The sequence below is a fragment of the Ceratotherium simum genome, chromosome 37 (assembly GCF_057802395.1).
Source record: "Ceratotherium simum simum isolate JZ-2026a chromosome 37, ASM5780239v1, whole genome shotgun sequence".
Taxonomy (NCBI): Eukaryota; Metazoa; Chordata; class Mammalia; order Perissodactyla; family Rhinocerotidae; genus Ceratotherium; species Ceratotherium simum.
This window is the reverse complement of record NC_141936.1, coordinates 24,716,299-24,737,379: the sequence shown is the minus strand read 5'-3', so window position 1 is coordinate 24,737,379 and position 21,081 is coordinate 24,716,299. Positions and strand designations below refer to the sequence as shown.

Genomic DNA, 21,081 nt, shown 5'->3' with positions numbered 1-21,081 from the left:
ATATCGTATGGGCGTAGAAATTTTGTTTTGATCTTAATTCAAGACGGAAAAATCTCTTATATTTACAGTGTCAAAATACCTGTCATCCGTGTACTTTTGGATGATTATTACAACCTGTTAGGTATACAAATTGGATACAGAGAGCTATGAAATATCCTGATTGCTTCAGCTAGCTAAGAAATTATAAATCATCATTCAGACTTCTGATACTTTAATTATTGAAATGATGCCCAGATTCCAAATCTAAGTGATAATGACTCCTACAAATTTAGGTAAATGATTGTCACTAGCCAATGTAATTTATTTTGTAAGAGAAAGATGGACTCACTTTAAAGTTGGACACTGTTGCTTTGGGGTCATGTGTAAAAGAGGTACCTTGAACAAGCTTTCTCCATTCTTCCCTAAATCATGAGTAACATATTTAGAAGAGAAGAGAAATAAGGTGCTTGCAAAATGTCAGCAGGTTCTCTAGGAGGCTTCATTGACAGGGTGTGCTCTGTCCTATGCATACATTCATTATCTCCTAAGGCCGTGTGCCACTTATTATGCTGTTTTCTTTCAGCACCAAACTCAACCTTCTATCTCTTTTTTTGTGATGCTAGAACTGGAACTTTGCAAACCACATTTTTGCTTTGCCAGCTGACTCTCTGTTAGGCTTTGGCAATAGGGGGTGCCTGTAGGAGACCACAAGTCTGGAGGAGGAAGAGGGAACTTGCTCCTCCCTGTCTGCTTCCTATGGGCTTCTTCTGGACTTGCATTTCTATGAGCCTCACCCCAGCAACACGTCACCTTGGCAACAGCAGTTTGTTCCCATCACAGCAGCTGACTCCAGTTGGCAGTTTCTCCAACGCTTGCAGAAACAGCTGCATCATGCCATCGTCAAAGACATTCGCTCCAGCAAACGGGTGCCGCCTTCTCAGAGGTCTGTGTTCCCAGCTCCGCATGGCCCCTTTTCCAATCTGAGGAGCACCAATACCAGCAGACAAGTGCTGCCTCCTCAGTGGGCTGAGTTTCAGCTCTGCAGCACCCCCTCTTCAAGGTTCCAAGCCTCAATAATTCCACCCTGTTCCCTTTGTTCCCTCTGTCCTACAGGTGTTATGTCTTTCTTGCAGTGGCTTTCTCCATCATACCTTCATGTTTTCTTTTTCTCTCTTTAGTTACCTAGCTAACAACTTTATACATGGTTAACAATCCCATATTTTAAATTCTTAGCATTAAAATGATAGACGCAAGTTCTGCCTCCTGACTGGACCTTGACAGATACCAGGCATTAACAGATAAATATCATTATCCACCTGAGTTATAAAGACACAGCTAAATAATGTTTGGCCTACTCTGTATGAGAAAACATAGCTCTGAACAATACGTTTTAAACTTGTTTCTATCTAAAATGGTGACAATTTAAGGTATATTTTAATTCTCAAATGGGTACCATTTGCTTAGCTGGAATAACCAGTCATATGTAATTCTTAATTTTATTATGTTTCTATATTATGCAACCAGATTTCATCAATATTTACCATAATAGATTACTGGAATTTTTAAAAACCATTTTATTGAGGTGTGATTGACATACAGAAAGCTGTACGTAGTTACTGTATACAACTTGATGAGTTTGGGGGTAAGTATAAGCCTATGAAACCATCAACAATCTATGACAGAAACATATCCATCATCTCCAAAAGTTTCCTCCTACCCTCCTTGTTTATTATTATTATTATTTGTGATAAGAACACTTAATATAATATCCAGCCTCTTAGGAAGTTTTTAAGTATACAATACAGTGTTGTTCACTATAGATACTGTACGTTATACAGTAGATCTGTAGGACTTACTCATCTTATATAACTGAAATTTTAACATTAGTGTCTAATTTTAATTTTTATCACCTTTGGCTTAGATGAGGATCCTAATAAAAGATAGTGGCCCATTCTAAAATATAATACATCTTCAAATGTCTTAATCATTCAGAGTGTTTAAACCAAACTGTAGTTAAAAAGCTGATTCCCAATAAACTCAGCCCTACTTAGAATGATTTCAAACACTTTGACTTGATGACTTTTCTCCATGACCCTGATATCTAAACACTGTCTTCCAATTGATGCCCGGTAGATATTGATACAACAGATCCAAATTGCTCCTGATTGATGCCCAAAATACTTTACATCTCACATTTCTCATCAACCTCAAGAGCTCACTTTCATCATCAAAAACAAAAATATTATACCAATTTTGATGTTCAGATAGTGGACAAATATTGACAAATAAGGGGGAAATTGATTGTTTCTATTGTGGCTATTGATGTATCTTTCAGAGTCATAATCAAAGCAAATGAGCTGTAATTTGTGACTACTCATGGATCAATACTTTGTAGATATGTCTAAAACTAGTATTTTGCTTTAAAATTTCATAGGTTATTGGGACTGGCTTAGTGATCTCAGGGGAGAGGTTATTTGCCTTAGTAAGAGGGTGGTGGTAGAAGCTGAGCTATGCTGGGTCATACACTCTCATCCTGATGCCATATAGTTCTTAATAAAAAAAATATATTGATAGACTCTACTGTTCACCAGAGAAGGAAGAGTTTAGAATATATTCTTCTTGTTTACAGTCCGCTCTTCCCTTTGAGCCCCTGGCTCAGCTGGAATATCCTTTAGTTGATGTCGTGTCCCTTGTCCTGTGCCTGTTCCTCAAAGGGACGTTACCTGCCAAGACCATCCAATTAGCTCCTCCCCAGAAAGTTGGATAAGTGGGAATCATAATCAATGTAAATATCCAGATCAAGCGCCGTGTTAACTAAGAGCTAATGAGAATCTCTGAACAATATCTATGGCTCTCTTAGTCTTATATCGACATTCTAGAATGTTTCTTTTTTGTAATCCAAAGCAGATTTTTCTTATTTATTAGGTTAAATAGAGTTTTGTAAATTGTTATAAAGGTTCAAGCTCTTTAATTTAGTTTAGTATTTCATTTTGTTGTTAACCAATTGGTTACAGTCTATTATATTTTACAATCTATTAGATCTTACAGTCTGTTATTGTTCTTTTTTTCGAGAAGGTTCCTATGAATAACTAACAATAGTACTTAGATGATCTTCTGAATTATCATTTATGTAAAGCAAAAATTTATATGTTTCAATTAGTGATCATTGATTCCTACCTTAATTTTCAAGTATGTTTATTAAAAATCAATCTTAAAGCACACATTCACACTTACACACACACACACACACACGCACACACACACACAATTGTATCCTAAGCAGAGAGCTCTTGGCACATGACAATTTGGTTGCATGAATGATAAAGAGAAAATCAACATGTATATATGAATACAGTGCTCTCCCTGCTCCCATCCACACTCAAACTATAATGTAATTATTCTGTCTTATCCTACCTGGATCTGTAAAACAATTAAAATGGGATAGGAAAATCAGAAAAGATCTCAGTCAGCTATAAAAAATAATTTGTGTTTCTTTAGAGCGTAAGATTATCAATAAGTATTCATGAAGTGACTCACGAGTGTTAGGCTCAGGGGCTGGTCTGGTGGCGTAGCGGTTAAGTGCGCGCCCTCCGCTTTAGAGGTCCGGGGTTCGCAGGTTCGGATCCCGGGCGTGCACCAACGCACTGCTTGTCAAGCCATGCTGTGGCAGCATCCCACATAAAGTAGAGGAAGATGGGCACGGATGTTAGCCTGGGGCCAATCTTCCTCAGCAAAAAGAGGAAGATTGGTGATGGATCTTAGCTCAGGGCTAATCTTCCTCACACACACACACAAAAAGACTGTTAGGCTGTGTTACAGGCAGAAAATTCTAAGACTTCATTACTTCCCTCAATGAAATTACAAGTAATTTAAAAACGCAGCAGTTTTGAAGTAATCAGAGAACATGCAATTCATCTCCAATTTATAATATGAGGGTATTTTGGGTGACTCCTAGTTGCTTTTCTTCCAAGGTAGCTGGCTATGTGGCTGAGTGGCTATACCACACCGTCACTCTGATATTTGGAAAGCAGGCCATGTGCCTGCTTAGCTTCTAGCTTGAGGGGAAGGGGTTGGAAACAGCCAAAACGTTACTGAGTGTAGCTGCCCCCCTTGCTATAACAAGATATTATACAGGCAAGAATTGAGTGTTTTGTAACAAGGATGGAAGGAAATAGAGGGACTTGCAAAATTGAATAGCTTCTGGACCCCAAATAGTGGGAGACATTATTTCAGATGCCCTCAAGATTAAGTTGAATGAGAAAAATAAATCAGATTTAAGAACTGTGTTTAGAAAAGGAATTTGTGAGTAATGCTATATTGCACTGACTGGAAGCAAATATGTTGGAAACCCGGTAAGTTTTTGAGAGAATTGTATTGACAAGGAAACCATGAGCCTATCCTTAGTAACCCCCAACTCTTCAAAATGTAAAACAGTCCTCAGGGCCCCAAATTTGCAGCCAAAGAGAGTGGACTTCTAGTGTTTTCCAGTTCGCAGTGAAGGCACAGACCACAGCACCCACTTCAGATGAGGTCATAGAGGATAATGGACGAGGAAAACCTGCCACGGAACCAAGCCACAGGCCTCAGAGAACAATGGGCAAAGGAGCTCCTCTTAGGGAGAGAGGCATGATCCGATCAAAGAACTCTCTTCAGTGCCATAGCCAAGTTCCTCATGATGCCTGCCCAAAAATTCTATCACTATATGGACTAGTGACTCGTATGTTTCCCATTTTTCTACTCTCTGTCTTGGAGTTTATATTCCAGTTGTTCTGTTCTTGCTTCACCATCGCACATTGTGTTTGTGGTGGTGGGGAAGGCAGAAAACTTGTCTTTTGTTGAGTTGGTCATCAGAACATGGGACACCTCTGAACACAGTGGAGCAGGTTGTGCATCATACAGGGATCATAGACTGTGAGATACATGCGGTAAATGAGTGGTACGTTATGTTGTCTCCTACCGGGGGCGGGCAGTGAATACTCTACATGTGGCAGGAAGGATGGAACAGATATTTGCTGGGCAAAAGGCCAAACTGGCAGAGACTGCTAGCTGTTCACCAGAATCCACTCTCTCCTTCTTCCACATTAGGTGGGTATGTGGTTGTCTATCTAATTGGTATTACCCAGCCTCCCTTTTAGTTAAGTGTGGTTATGTCACTAAATTCTCCATAATAAAATATTAGTTGAAGGGGTATGTACCATTTCTATGTTCTTCCCCCCTTGTGGTGGGATGGGATGTCAATGACAATGACCAGAGTAATCTTAGAAGCCAATTATTGAAAATGATAGAACGATCATCAGCCTGCTTGAAATAAAGCCACTCCCATTCCCTACCTCCAGTTAGCCTGCAACATTCTCTGTACTCTTCAGCAGAGAGAAAACAAACTTCTCTCTCATTTGAGACATATTTCTAGTCTATTTGTTGCAGCACTTTAGCCTACCCAGTCCAATATAGACACCCTGTGAATATTTTTCAGGTATGTTTTCCCTTCATGACATACTAATAAGGCAACTAAGACAAGCCCTGTAATATTCTCAACATTATTTGGATGGGGTAGTAATAGCAAATCCCATAGTGTGATAACAAATGTCTACTCAACTCCCTCTGCTTCTTTTCCCTTGCCCCCTTTCACTTCCCATTCTTAATGTCTGTGCAATAGTGTTGAAGCCTATAAAATCCTACTTGCCAGTAGCAATACCTGTAAGTCAAATAATTGGTTTGCATTAAAGTTAATGCCTATAAAAGCAGCTGTAAATTATAAGAAAATATGCAACTATAACATATTAGTGTCTCCATTAGTGGAAAGCTGATTCGATAAAAATGATTCCATTTAAACAATCAAAAAAACCCTGAGAATCTCAGTTTTTTAGTAGCATTGCTTGTATTTACCAATGAGAATCAGTTTTGCTGGTTGCAGTCAAGCTGATGGAATGCAAATAATGTCTTTCCCGTAGTTGACCTTACAGGTTTGTTTTTTCAAAATGTATTTCTAGGTCCAGCAAATATGCACTGAGCACTTACTCCATTATGTGTAAGAAGTTCTGTAAGAAGTTCTAGTCACTAAGCTGTAGCACCAAACAAAATAGACAAAATCTCCTGTCCTCATGTGAATAGTATTCTATTGGGAGGCATAAAATGTCAAATAAAACAAAAATAATAAACTATTAAGTATAGTATTTAGGGGTGTTGAGTTTGGTAGAGAAAAATAAAATATGAAAGATGGAAAGGAATGGTGGGTCTTGGAAAGAATTGTAATTTTAAACAGAGTGGTCAGGGAAATTTTCAACACGAAGTTGACATTTGGGAAATCTGAAGCAGGCGAGACCACAAGCAGAGAAGATCTCAAGGAGAACATTCCAAGCTCTTCTGAGTAGTGAGCCCCTTTATGGTGGTAGCAGGACTCGTGTGACTAAGGAACAGCAAGGAGACCAGTGTGACTGGAGTGGCATGAGCAGATGAGTGAATGGTAGATGTAAGGCAATTACATGAGTGTGCGCATGTAACATAGGGCCTTGTAGACCATTGGAATGACTTTGACCTTTATTCTCAGTGAGGTGAGAAACCACTGGATGGTCTTGAGCAGAAGAGTCACATAATCAGAGGCTTTCACAAGATGACTCTGGTTACTGTGTTAAGATTAGGCTGTGGCAGAGGAGGGGTGGGGGGCCAAGGGTAAAGCAGGAAGACCAGCTGGGAAGCTATTGCAACAATCCAGGCAAAAGACAGTGAAGGTTTGAGCATTGATGGGGACAGTGAAGGTAGTGAGAATTGTTTGTATTCTGGATAGATTTGGAAGATAAATCCAATAGGAATTGCTGAGGTCTTGTGAGTTGTGAGAAAGAGGGAAAACAAATCACCTGTTACATTTTCAGACACCTGAAAAGCAAAAGGCTCATTCTCTTTATACTGAAACACTAGTATGAACTTTTTTATAAAAGACTGTTCCAACCAGTTTCATCAACTGGCTTTCCAGAAAAGCTGTAGAATGAGGAATGCCTTCTCATTGTTCACCTAACAGGTGATTTCCACTGAAGAGAATGGAGTGTTCCCTCCTGCCCACTAGCATTGCTTCCTTCTTAACTTAACAATTTATTTCCCAATCCTAACCCCTGGGCTGGATGAGATGAGAGAAACAGAAGGCTATAGGTAAAGGGAACAGTTAAAATTGAGAAAAAGGAAATGTGAAATATTAAGATTCTCTTGTGGTGAGTTATCTTCTTTTAGTAGTATGTACCATTAATTTCTTTTAGTCAAATAATGCACCAAGGTGGACTCAAAAATGGGAGAAATTTATTTCTTTATTATAAAATCAGTAATATTACGATAGCACCAAATATGCTACAAAAGTGGAGATTAGTATTTATAATATGAAATATTTCATTAATAATATATTTCATGTTCTTTATGATTCATTTTCAAAGTTGGATACATTAGAGATGAAGGATATATTGTACAATAGTAATGCTTTTCAAACATAATAACGTAAGAAGTATTAAGAGTCAAAGGTATGGATTATTGGTACATTAATACCCGTCTTGTGTTGTAAAGAGTCCCCAGTTTGCCTTCTTATACTTGAAAAGGCACCTGAGGTATATATTAATAGACTGCTAAAGCAATGCTCGAAACATTATTATATTACATTAAAAGAAATGGTAACATACTTAAATTGACCTCTTATGATCAATTTATCCTATTCTGTGGGTAATAAATCAATTATTACATCTTCTTGGATTTTCATTTATATTCAAATGAATAGTTCCCCCTTGAAATATATGCTTTAAATGATATCTAAGTATTACTGAACATAAATACATGGATAAGCACAAAAAATTTTAAAAAAGAAAACAGCATGTATTTTTTTCACTGTCATCTTCCCCTCGAAACAGTGCATAATTAATAAGCACTATTCAAGAAATATCTATTTTATGAAGAAAAATACATTAAAGCTAATGTTCAGATTTCATTTAGCAAGTTATACCATGATTAAAAAATCAAGAAGCTCTCTCACAACCAATATGGCTTTGTGTGTATGCGTGAAGAACGCTGCGAGCAACAGTGTCCACTCCAATAAACTTGATGTGAACAGTCTTTTCCATCAATATACAGGGATCGATCAATAAAAGAATTAGATGTCATTAAGATTTTAAAATTTAGCCGTATACACTTATAAAACAAATACTATTTCATATAAATGAGTTGTGTAATTTGTATCTAACTTGCACTAAATAAGGTCCACTTTCCGTTGTTATCTCACAAACCGGCTAAACTGTATATTAGAAATAATTTGGGGGGCCGGCCTGGTGGCTTAGCCGTTAAGTGCATGCTCTCCGCTACTGGCGGCCTGGGTTTGGATCCCGGGCGTGCACCGACACACTGCTTGTCCGGCCATGCTGAGGCGGCGTCCCACGTACAGTCCTCCCCAATGCTAATAACTGAAGATTTTAATGTATTTCTTCATTAATATATGTCAAAATGATATATAGGCATAGTATACTTGAGATAAAAAACTAAAATCGCATGTATTTTTGTATTTAAGGTTTGATCATGTATATGTGTGTGTGTATACTCACTTATTGATGTATATACATATATTAGTATTAATGCAGTGAGTTTAAATATTCAACTCAATTAATTTTACAGCAATGTAACTATTTGACTGTCTCAAATATTTTAAATATCGTCTAATCAAAATGATACTTTATTTATTTATTTATGCTTTATCTATGACTCCAAAACCCAACTTGTTTCAAAACCATTTATTCAAGACAGCAAAAAATGAGTATTATTATGCCCCTGAAACCTTGTTTTGGAATTACTGTAATAGTTTTCATTTAAAGAAAACTCTAAGATTTGATTCACTTGTTGTTGAAATGAATTAAATGTCCAAGTGCATCAAATCAAAATAAAAGTTGTAAACCGGTTGATATAAAAATAGCAACCAAGACAATTTTAGGTGGAATTAAACCACTTTCCTATATAAAACCGTGTTGTTAGATAGGAAATACTTCCTATTTAGATAACAAAGGTGTATCTTTTTCTTAAATAAACCCCGAGGGAATAAAATTTCCATGGAAATTTTAGACAATGTTACTTTAGACTGTGTGACATGAGTTTGTGCAAAATCCTAACACGTATCAATAAGAGCAGAATATGTTAATGTGTGTCTTGGGTAGAAAATGAACCAGACTGTCTTCAGGCAAGGAACATGGAGTGATTACCCTCTGGTCTGGCCTTTGATCGCCTCACAACCTAGACCTGGTCCTATAGGAAGCAATTCCTCTAGCAGGATTTCACCTTCTAGAAGAGTCATCTCTTCTGTTTTGGCCCATAATTTCTTGAATCATTTACTAGGTTTGACCACAGCATTACTAAAAATTGCTTTCTTACTTAGAAATTGATTAATCATTCATTTATTCAACATTTGCCAGCTATGCACCAAGTCATATCGCTGGAGCTGGGGATACAGCACTGAATTGGATAAACAAAGCCCCAGCCCTAGTGGAGCTTACATTATAGGAGAAGGTGCCACTGATTATCCACATCTTATAAATTGTTAGACAGGCTGTCTGTCTTGGCCATCGATCAAAAGATTAATTCTTGGGGCCGGCCCCGTGGCTTAGCGGTTAAGCGCGCGCACTCTGCTGCTGGCGGCCCTGGTTCGGATCCCAGGCGCGCACCGACGCACCGCTTCTCTGGCCATGCTGAGGCTGCGTCCCACATACAGCAACTAGAAGGATGTGCAACTATGACATACAACTATCTACTGGGGCTTTGGGGGGGAAAATAAATAAATAAAATAAAAATAAAAGATTAATTCTTTACCCCTAGAAACCCAAAGTGACTATCACTGAGGGTGACTGGCATTCTGAGATGTTGTGTGTCCTGCTTCTCTGTTATTGCAAAGAACTAGAGCCTTAGGGGTAATTACCACAATGAGATGGGCATTAAAAATGGTGCTGTCTTCTTATCTTTCCGAAGATAACCTTTTTCATAGGCATTCCAGTTTTATTAAGAGCCTGTAGGTACCCAAATCACCCAGTTAAGATAGTTTAATCTTGCTTAAGTTTGGTTTGGGGTTATTTTGTCAGTTTGGTTTTTGTTTTGAGTAAGGAAAAATATGATGAATTTTAGAATAATATACATTAACAAGAATCAATCTAAAATGCTATTCAGTAGTAATAATTAGAAATAATTATACTAAGATGTGTTGTATCGCACCCTGTTTATGTTTAAATTTTTTACCTCTGGTAGTAAAATGCATACCTAAATTATGTGATTTCCTAAATATACAGATTCAGAGGGATCCAAAAATTGTTTTATCTTACTTATGGTAGGTAATGGAGACATTTAAAAATTAATCTTGAAGAAGTAAAATGAGTTAATTATAGTTATTTTATGTATTATTGTCTGAATACATGTCCAGGTAAAATTTCTTACCCATAAATTTAAGATGTAAAGTTATGATTGGAAATCCATGGTGATTATGTAAATACGCATTTTAAAAGGTGCAACATTTTAGCCTAGAAACACAAAACATATCTTTATATGAAAGCCATAACTACTGTAAAAGTGGGCATTTGACAGATTTTTCTTGATTATCTTTGCCCAGATTTCTGACACATTTATAATATCATCTAATGCTTCCAGTTTTAGAGGTAATGTATAATTTACTTCCTTGTCTATTCCTATAGCTATCATGTGGCAAATTAAATGCACTTTTTAGCAAATATTGTCAGTGTCTCCAGAATAAATTTAACTTTACTATTTTACATATATGAATTAATATATGTAAGTATATGCAAAACTTTAATAATAAATTGTCTTCACCCCAAAGATATTGCCTACATGCTTAATATTTATTATGAATTGTAAATCTCTTATACAAACAACGTTAACTAACAAACATGTTAATTGTATATGCAGCCACCTCTACTCCTTGCCCTCATTCCCTCCTGCTGATTTCTAAGCAAGCTATGACATCTTAGACTTGAGGCTTTCAGTGACATCTCCACAATAAATTAGCTCTTCTAATTATTATCCAAGTTATAATGGCTCTTATTATCTATGTTCATATTCTTACAACTACAATCTACCTAAGAACCCAATCCCCAAATTGGGACTGATGGCTCACAGTCCCTTAAGAGGTCATTGGTATTAATCCCACCAGACTAACTGCCATGTTTATTTGGATCACCACAATAAAGTCAGTCGTAATATTCTAGATATTGTCCATATATCCACCAGTAAGACTTGCTCTTTTACTCACCTCTGATATTGCTTCCACTGTATGCTTTCGAATTCAGTGCCTGTCATCAGCAAAATATCTTCAATCTCTTCAATGTGCTCTTTCATCTTCTTGCCTAAACTAGCTATCCCTTGAGGAGATTGAATCCCTTTTCTAATGGAGCCTGCAGCTCCCTCCCCTTAATCCTTCCCCAAAGATTGACAACTCGTAATGACTATTAAGCATGTAGACCCTGTCTTTGAGGTGCATACATAAAATTTATTTTAGAGTTTTGCACACATCGATCATATATTAATACATTTATATAAGATAGTCAAAGTTACATTTGTTTGAGGATAATGACACAAATTCGCCTACCACAGGACCTGGAGGTTTGTTGACTAATGTGTTCCCAGTACCCAACAGAGCTTGGAATGTACTGGGAAAGTAGTAAACATTTGTTTAATTAATATGTAAAGTAATGATTTACATCCCCTCCATGCTTTCCACTGTCACTTCTGGACCTCTTTTCCTTCCTCTCGCCTTCCCCCAAACCATAGCCTCCTAGAAACTCATGGTTTGAAACTGTACCATTAGCTGCTCCTCTAGTTAATAGTCATATGCTGATGGATTCAGTAATGGGAAGATTAGAAAGTTCTCTTCTGATGCTTCTATTAGCTCAGTGAAATAAAAATCCAGATCATCAGCTCAGAGGAAATAGGAGTAGGGAGAGTGTTAGAGATTTGAAGATGGAAGCAAAATGTATGAAATATTCATCTCATGTGGTAGAAAGTTAATTGATAGAGGAAATGCAGTAGGATTCAACTTGTGACTTGAGGTTATGAATATAAAGTGAGACCAGTCAGCATGATTCTGTTGTTTTGGTTTTTTCCTAGCCATGCTTAGCTTACCAGGTGCAGGTGTAGAGTAGGCAACTCTCTGAGTGTTGGCTGGGTGGTTCTATTCTGGACTGGCTTGCCTGGGGATGGGTGATTTAAGACGACCTTGCTCAGACGTCTGAACCTTCGGCTGGGACAACTGGGGTCACATTCCCTGTGGTCTCTCATCCTCTAGCAGGCTTGCAAGAGCTTCTCCACATGGTGGCTAAAAAGGTCCAGCAGCAATAAAGAGCAAGCCCCAATGAACAAGAACTTGTTCAAGCCTCTGCTTGCTATTGTCCTATTGACCAAAACAAGTCACGTGGCCAAGACCAGGGTCATTGTGGGAGGGGACTACCCAAGAGTGTGCATATAGGGAGAGGAATAATGGCAACCATTTTACAAATAATCCACCCTCTCTCTAACCCCTTATTCCTTTTACATCACTCCCTTGCAAATGTAAATACGGTATTGTACTTGTATTTTAGCTATTTTTATTTTTGGAATTGGTGTGTCTTCTGTTGACCTAGGTATTTATGATCATTCCTAGGAGAAAATGGAATCTGACTTCTTGACTCAATTCTTACAAATAGATTGTTGGAGAAATTCTTTTCTTTTTTTTTGGTGAGGGAGATCAGCCCTGAGCTAACATCCGTGCTAATTCTCCTATTTTGCTGAGGAAGACCAGCTCTGAGCTAACATCTATTGCCAATCCTCCTCCTTTTTTTTTTTTTTCTTCCCTAAAGCCCCAGAGGATAGTTGTATGTTATAGTTGCACATCTTTCTAGTTGCTGTATGTGGGACGCGGCCTCAGCATGGCCGGAGAAGCAGTGCATCGGTGCGAGCCCGGGATCCGAACTCGGGCGGGCCGCCAGTAGCGGAGCACGTGCACTTAACCACTAAGCCGTGGGGCCGGCCCGAGAAATTCTTTTAAATACGTTATTGGAGTAATTTTAGGCTGTCTATGCTTCTCTACTCAGTAAATTTTAGTTGATCTCTATTACTTTTTTATACTTTTTTATTTTGAATTCGTTTAATATCACAAGTTGAAAAACAGTAAAATTTCCATGTACTCTTCACTTAGATTCCCCCAATGATAATACCTGACCATTGTATATAATAAAAACTAGGAAAATGACATTGGTATAATATTATTAACTCAAGCAGAGCCCTTAATCAGATTTCACCAGTTTCTACATGCAGTTTTTTATTTTGTTTTTTTTTAAAGGATTTTTTTTTTTTTCGTGAGCAAGATTTGCTCTGAGCTAACATCTGTGCCAATCCTCCTCTATTTTGTATGTGGGACCCCACCACAGCGTGGTTTGATGAATGGTGTAGGTCTGCGCCTGGGATCTGAACCTGTGAACTTGTGCCACCGAAGTGGAGTGCACCAGACTTAACCCCTATACCATGGGGCTGATCCTGTACATGCAGTTTTGTGTATGTATAGTTCTATGAAATTTTATCACATGTACAATTTAGAGTAACCGATGTAATTGACATCATAGTCAGGATACAACTGTTCCATTACTATAAAGAAACTCCCTCATGTTACTCCTTAATGATCATACTCTTCCCCCAGCCCTAACCCCTGGCAACCACTGATCTGTTCTCCATCACTATCATTGTCAATTCAATTATTAGATAAATTGAACCATACAGTATGTGACCATCTGAGATTGGCTCTTTTTTTTACAGCAAAATGCACTTGAGATTCATTCTACTATTTTGTGTATCAATAGTTCATTCTTTTGTATTATTGAAAAATAATCCATTGTATGGATATACCACAGTTTATCCATTTGCTCCTTGAAGAACATTTTGTTTCCAGTTTGGAGATAATACAAATAAAGCTGCAATGAACATTCATGTACAGATTTTTCTATGAACATAGTCTTCATTTCTCTAAGATATATGCCCAAGAGTGCAATTGCTGGTTTTTTGGTAAGTATATGATTAATTTTATAGAAAACTGCCAAATTATTTTCCAGTGTAACTAGACTATTTTACATTCCCACCAGCGATACGTGAGAAATCCAGTTTCTCCTCCTCATCATCAGAATTTGGTACCACCAGTACTTTTTATTATCTTAGCCATTATAATAGATCTGAGGTGGTATCTCATCATGGTTTTAATTTGCATTTCTCTGGTGGCTAATGACATTGAACATCTTTTCATGTACTTATTCGCTGTCTGTATCTTCTTCGATGAAATATCTGTTCATGTTCTGGCCCATTTTCTAATTGGATTATTTGTTTTCTTCCTGTTTTTTCTGTTGAAAGTTTTTTATGTATTGAGTGCACATCCTTTGTTAGAGAGGTTTGTGTGGGATCTAGGCCGAGAATTTTTTTTTTTTTTTTTGCTTATACATTTCCAGTTATTCCAACACAAATTCATAAGCAAAAACTAACAAAAAAAACTGATTTTTGGAAAGGCACAAAAGTGATTTCATGTAGAAAAAGAATCAGTTGACTATACTGTTGTGGGCTGGGTTCTCTATTATAATCTACTGATCTATACATTGATTCCTCCACCAATACTATACAGTCTTGATTACTGTAGTTACGTAAGAAATCTTAAAATCAGGTAGTGTGATTCCTTCATTTTTTTTTTTTCACAATTGTTTGGGCTGTTCTACTTCCTTTGTCTTGCCAATCAATTTTTTTCCTTATCTAAAATCACTTCAGCCAGGTTTTCCCAGCCAGTAAACTGCCATATTCCTTTTTTCATTAATGTCAGTAGTTTTTAAATTTCTGACCCTCACTAGTGTCTTATTTATTCTTGCTTGTTTTTTTTTTCTTTTTGAGGAAGATTGGCCCTCAACTGACATCTGTTGCCAATCTTCCTGTTTTTATTTTTTTCTCCCCAAAGCCCCACTACATAGTTGTATATCATAGTTGTGGAGTGTAGCTCTTCTACGTGGGATGCCGCCTCAGCATGGCTCGATGAGTGGTGAGTAGGTCCGCGCCCAGGATCTGAACTGGCGAACCCTGGGCTGCTGAAGCAGAACTCGCGAACTTAACTGCTACCACCAGGCCGGCCCCCATTCTTACTTGTTTTTTCAGGCTTCTTTTCAGAAGTAAATTCCCTCTAGACTCTTCTGCAGTAATCTACCTGTATTTTTTTATTTTCTTCCAAATTTGAGTTGAAGACTATCCCCTTCTAAGAAGCCGCCCTGTCTAACCTCAACCTGTGACGGCCACACTTTTCTTTCCTATTTCCTTTTCCCTATGCAGAGTTAGATTGTGAGTTTTTAAGGCCTTAAGCGTGCAAAAAAAAAATGCACTCATTCCATGTATAATTAAAATTAAATTAAATTTTAAATTAAAATTAAGAAGTATAATGGATAAAGGAAAGTATCTTCAATAAATGGTTTTGGGAAAACTGGACAGCCACACGCAAAAGAATGAAAGTAGACCATTATGTACACTGTACACAAAAATTAACTCCAAATGGATTAAAGACTTGAATATGATACCTGAAACCATTAAACTCCTAGAAGAAAATACAGGCCGTACACGCTTTGACATCAGTCTTCGTAGTATCTTTTTGAATATCATGTATCCTCAGGAAAGAGAAATAAAGAAAAAATAAACAAATGGGACTACATCCAACTAAAATGCTTCTGCACAGCAGAAGAAACTATCAACAAAATGAAAAGACAGCTTACCAATTGGGAGAAAATATTTGTAAACCATGTATTGGATAAGGGGTTAATTTCCAAAATATATAAAAAACTCATACAACTCAATGATAACAAAACAAACAACCTAATTAAAAAATGGGAAGAATAGACATTTTTCCAAAGAAAATATACAGATGGCCAACAGGCACATGAAAAGATGTTCATCATCACTAATTATTAGGGAAATGCAAATCAAACTACAATGAGATATCACCTCATGCCTGTCAGAATAGCTGTTATTAAAAAGACAAGCAATAACAAGTGCTGGAGAAGACATGGAGAAAAGGGAACCCTCATACACTACTAGTGAGAATATTGGTGCAGCCACTATGAAAAACAGTATAGAGATTCCTCAAAAAATTAAAAATAGAAATATCATGTGATCCAGCTATTCTACTTCTGGATATTTATGCAAAGAACACAAAAACACTAATTTGAAAAGATATATGCACCTCTATGTTCATTGAAGCATTATTCACAATAGCCAAGACCTGAAAACAGCCTAAGTGCCCATCAATGGTTGAATGGATAAAGAAGATGTGGTATATATATACACAATGGAATATTACTCAGCCATAAAAAAGATGAAATCTTGCCATTTGCAACAACATGGATGGACCTTGAGGGTATTATGCTAAGTGAAATAAGTCAGACAGAGAGAGCCAAATACTGTATGATTTCACTCATAGGTGGAAGGTAAACAAACAAACACGTAGATATGGAGAACAGATTGGTGGTTACCAGAGGGGAAGGGAGGAGGAGGGAGAGTGCAAGGGGTAAAAGGGCACATATGTATGGTGACAGATAAAAACTAGACCATTGGTGGTGAACATGATGCAGTCTATACAGAAACTGAAATATAATAACGTACACCTGAAATTTACACAATGTTATAAGCCAATATGACCTTAATAGAAGATAAATTTAAAAAATTAAAACAAACAATAAAAGATGTGCGTAAGAAGGCCCCTCAAAATTTGATTTTTTTCCCCATGAAACCTCATTTGATGCTACTCTATTTACTTATACTTTATAGTAAGTATAAAATTCTTTAAAAAATTCTCTCTCATTTTTTGCCCTTTTTCTCTTTGCCTTTTATCCTCCCCCCCCAGTTTGGTACAGCTGCTTTGCTGGTGCCTCAAGTTTCCTCTTTCTACTGGGTAATCTAACGCTGGCTTCTATGAATAATTTGTTCTGTATCATAAAGCATTCATGTTTCTGCTCTAGTTCTCTTTATCCAGTATCTCTTTGTTGTCCTTCTGCCACATCATAATCTCCTGTTTCCTCTACCTTTTAAAACACCCTTCTTAGCCTCTATTAGTTAACTAATGCCATGTTATCTCATCTTCTGCTTCACATTTTCCCTTGGAATCTAATCTTAAATATTTACCCTTTTTCAAAATAAACTGTTACTTTCTACATTCTCCCATATCTATTTCTGTTATGGCTGTTCCACAGATTGCAAATAGTTAAATTACTCCTCCACAACTCCCTCATTAGAAAGACATATATCCTGCAGTGCCTGGACTTAAGTCAATGGTCCTGTACAACTTCTTTTGATCCATTATCTTCTGCAATATGGTCTCTTTGGCCTCGTCTTCTTGTAGCCATATTGAATGTAAACTAAGGAAATCTGAGCATCTTTTGAAACTTTCTCTCTCCAGATAGTTTACTAACATCTACAAGATAGAGTGATGAGAGAATTCAAATTAGATGAAAATGGTGCCTACAATATATACCTTTTCTGGAGGCTGGGGCACCACTCAACTATAACACTCCTTTTTAATGTGCAATTTTTACTCATCCAACCCTGGATGAGTGAATTTGCTAATGAATTAAAATCATTTTGCCAAAAAGATCACAACTCTTCACTTTCAGATTTGTATTTGTTTGCACTATGAGATCTTTGGAACTCAAACTTTCTCCTCAAAGCAAATAAATTTCAACTGCAGGATTGAAAGAATATTCTCACTGAATATTTAACTCCAACTATTGCTTACCATGCCTACATTGTGCCCTCCATTATGATTGCATTATGAGGTGTATGAAAGCAGATTTGAGTCTGTCAAAATTAAAGACACACAAAAACTATGTACAGAGATGCCTGTGCTTCTATACGCAGGTGAGGAAATGCTAAGCAGCAGATCCAGGTTATTTTCTAAAACCAACATTAATTAAGATGATTTCCTTCTTTCCCCTCCTTTAGCAAATCTCAGCTGTATAACTCTTCTTCACTGAGTACAAGCCTTACACGTGTGAACAAACGGTAGCCTTTATTCAGATGACACAAAAATATATAATGTTGATTCAGAAGTAACTGCAGCTTCTTTCACTGTGTATATCTGTAGTTGGGTGACGCGAACTGGCACACATTTCTTATTCATGAGTTCTACTGCATGAGAATGAGGATTTACCTGAATCTTTAACTGTTATGAGCCATGAATATATTCCAGCTTGGAATTAGATGAGCTGATCATATTATATCAAAGAAAAGGTTCACACAATAGCTGCTTGCACATATCAGTGCTTCTCATTTGGAATCCAGTTGCTGTGGTCTGAGGCGATCTTTGCAAATGATCTTCATTTTCCTTTATTCTTCTAAGAATTAAGAGAAATGAGATTTTGAAAAAAATCTCACACTGTCAGGTGAATTTTTTCTCTTCACATAGTCATAGATTTTTTTCTGTCCCAGCATGTGCTTTTGGAGGGGTATGTGTGCACAGACACATTCATCTCATGGTTAAGCCCTTCCCCTTCATTCAGTCTATTTCAGGTGTAATAGAACATAGGTCACATAACCCTTCAGCAATGGCTTCTTCCTGTTCAAAAGGTCTCCAGTGCATTGCGCTAAAGTCAATAGCTTCTAAATTGCCTTTGTACCTTTGCAAGGCATTTAAAAAATATTTTTCAAGATAGCATCTCTTTTGTTTTAGAAATAAGTTGTTTTTCATTTCCTCTTTGACATATTTTTCTATATAATCTATTTGGCATAAGTTGATTCATATTTATTCCTCGAAACACTTTTTGTTTGATAACCAAGATTTTTAAAATACAGTCCTCATATTCAAACATACTAGGTAATAGGGCTCAAATTCTCCTATTTGAAATCTAAGATTTCATAATTGGGGAATGACATGTAAACTCAGAATAAGTAAGAAAATTGGGGAATGTTCTGGAAAATATAAAACCTATTTTCCTTCATATTTACTAAAACCTGTAGTATTTAAAATTTGGCTACTATGATGACACAAAATAAACATTCAAATAGAACTGTCAATTATAATAAACTGAATTTAAAAATTATTCTAAGTATAGCAGAAATACAGAGTGTACCTGAATTCAAGATTAGAATAGTAACATGTTCCTTTAAGACAGAGAAATGTTCAAAATCGAAATAGCAACACAACAAGCCTGCCGTGATTTCTCCACTTCCTAATTTAAACAGTTGTACAACATACAAAAGATAAAAGTACATAAAACACATAAAATACGAATAAGAAGCAAAAAGATGCCTGAGTCAGGCTTAATTTTCACTGTTAATTTGATTTATTCATATTCTTATTTTTTCCAGAAAAGATTTAAACCAGTTTACAAGAATAAACAAAATATGACAAATGAGTATAAAGTTGAAAGAAATAAGAAAAGATAAACATTGAGAGAAGATGGAGCCAGGAATATACCAAAATGCATGCTGTAATAAGTCACTTGTTACTGCTGTCACACTTGTAGCTTTAAGCTTTCAAATAGCCAAGCAAAGGACATTTTTCTTTTCATTTGCATAATTAAGTATGCTTGAGATGCACTCAAACCAAGTATTTAAGGAAAAAAAAAACCACACAATTATTAGTGTTAAGGGAGGATTTTAACTGATGAAGCTCATCAGAGAACATAGGCAATTGCATTAAATGATGTTCTCGATGTTCTTATAATGGATGCAATGATAAGTTTGATAGTGTAGCTCCTCATAATGCATAAATATATTCTAAGAACATCACCTATGGTTAATCATTCAGGGATGCACAAATGCTGTAAATTTTGACTAAGTCCAATTTATCAAACGTTTCTTTCATTGCTTGTACTTTTGGTGTTGCATCTAAGAAATTATTGCCAAAGCCAAGATCGTAAACATTTATTCTTATGTTTCTTATGTTTTCTTCCAAGAGCTTTATAAACTTGGCTTTTACAATTAGGTCTGTGATCCATTTTGAGTTAATTTTAGTCTGTGGTGTAAATAAGGTGTCCAACTTTATTCTGTTGCATGTGGATGTCCAGTTGCTGCAATTTCTGTTGAAGGACATTTGCTGAAGATTCTATTATTTTCATTTTGAATTGTATGGGTATTCTTGTTGAAAATTAATTAACCATAAATGTAAGAGTTTATTTCTGGACTCTCAATTCTATTCAATTGATCTATATGTCTATCCTTATGACAGTACCACATTGTCTTAATTACTGTAGCTTTTTTGTAAGTTTTGAAATCAGGAAATGTGAATTCTCCAACTTTGTTCTTCTTTTGCAAGATCACTCTGGCTATTCTGAGTTTCTTGCATTTCCATATGGATGTTAGATGGCTTGTAAATTTCTGCAAAAAAAAAAAGCTAGGATTTTGATAGGAATTGTGTTAGATCTGTAGATCAATTGGATAGTATAATCATCTTAAAAATTTTAGGGGCCAGCCCAGTGCATCGTGGTTAAATTTGCACGCTCTGCTTTGGTAGCCCAGGGTTCGCAGTTTCGGATCCTGGGCGCAGACCTATACACCACTCACCAAGCCATGTTGTCTCAGCGTCCCATATACAAAGTAGAGGAAGATTGGCACAGATGTTATTAGCTCAGGGACCATCTTCCTCAGCGAAAAAAGAATTTTAGTCTTTTGATCCAAGATCATGAGATGTTCTTCCCTTTATTTAGGTGTTTAAATTTCTTTCGAGTGTTTTGGAGTTTTCAGAGTACAAATTTTGCAGTTCTTTTGTTAAATTTATTCCTAAGTATTTAATTCTTATGATGCTACTTTAAAGGGAATCATTTTCTTAATTTTATTTTTGGCTTGTTCATTGCTAGCATTTGGAAATCCAATTGGTTTTTGTATGTTGATCATGTATCCTGCAACCTTGTTGAATTTGCTCATTAGTTTTGATAGTTTTTCTGTAGATTCCTTAGGATTTTCTATATATAAGATTCTGTAATCTGGAGATGGAGAGGCCATGTGAAGAATAACAAGAAGATGGGCATCTGCAAGCCAAGGAGAAAGGCCTCAGCAGAACCCAAACCTGACAGCACCTTGATTTTAGACGTGCAATCTCCAGAACTGTGATAA

General features: G+C 36.6%; 1 protein-coding gene across 7 annotated transcripts in view; it reads left to right on the top strand.

The window, feature by feature from the left end:
* The window catches only part of LOC106800079 (sperm-associated antigen 16 protein-like), a 780,587-nt gene that overhangs the window by 355,198 nt on the left and 404,308 nt on the right, over window positions 1-21,081 (top strand). The gene's annotated exons all lie outside the window — the stretch shown is intronic.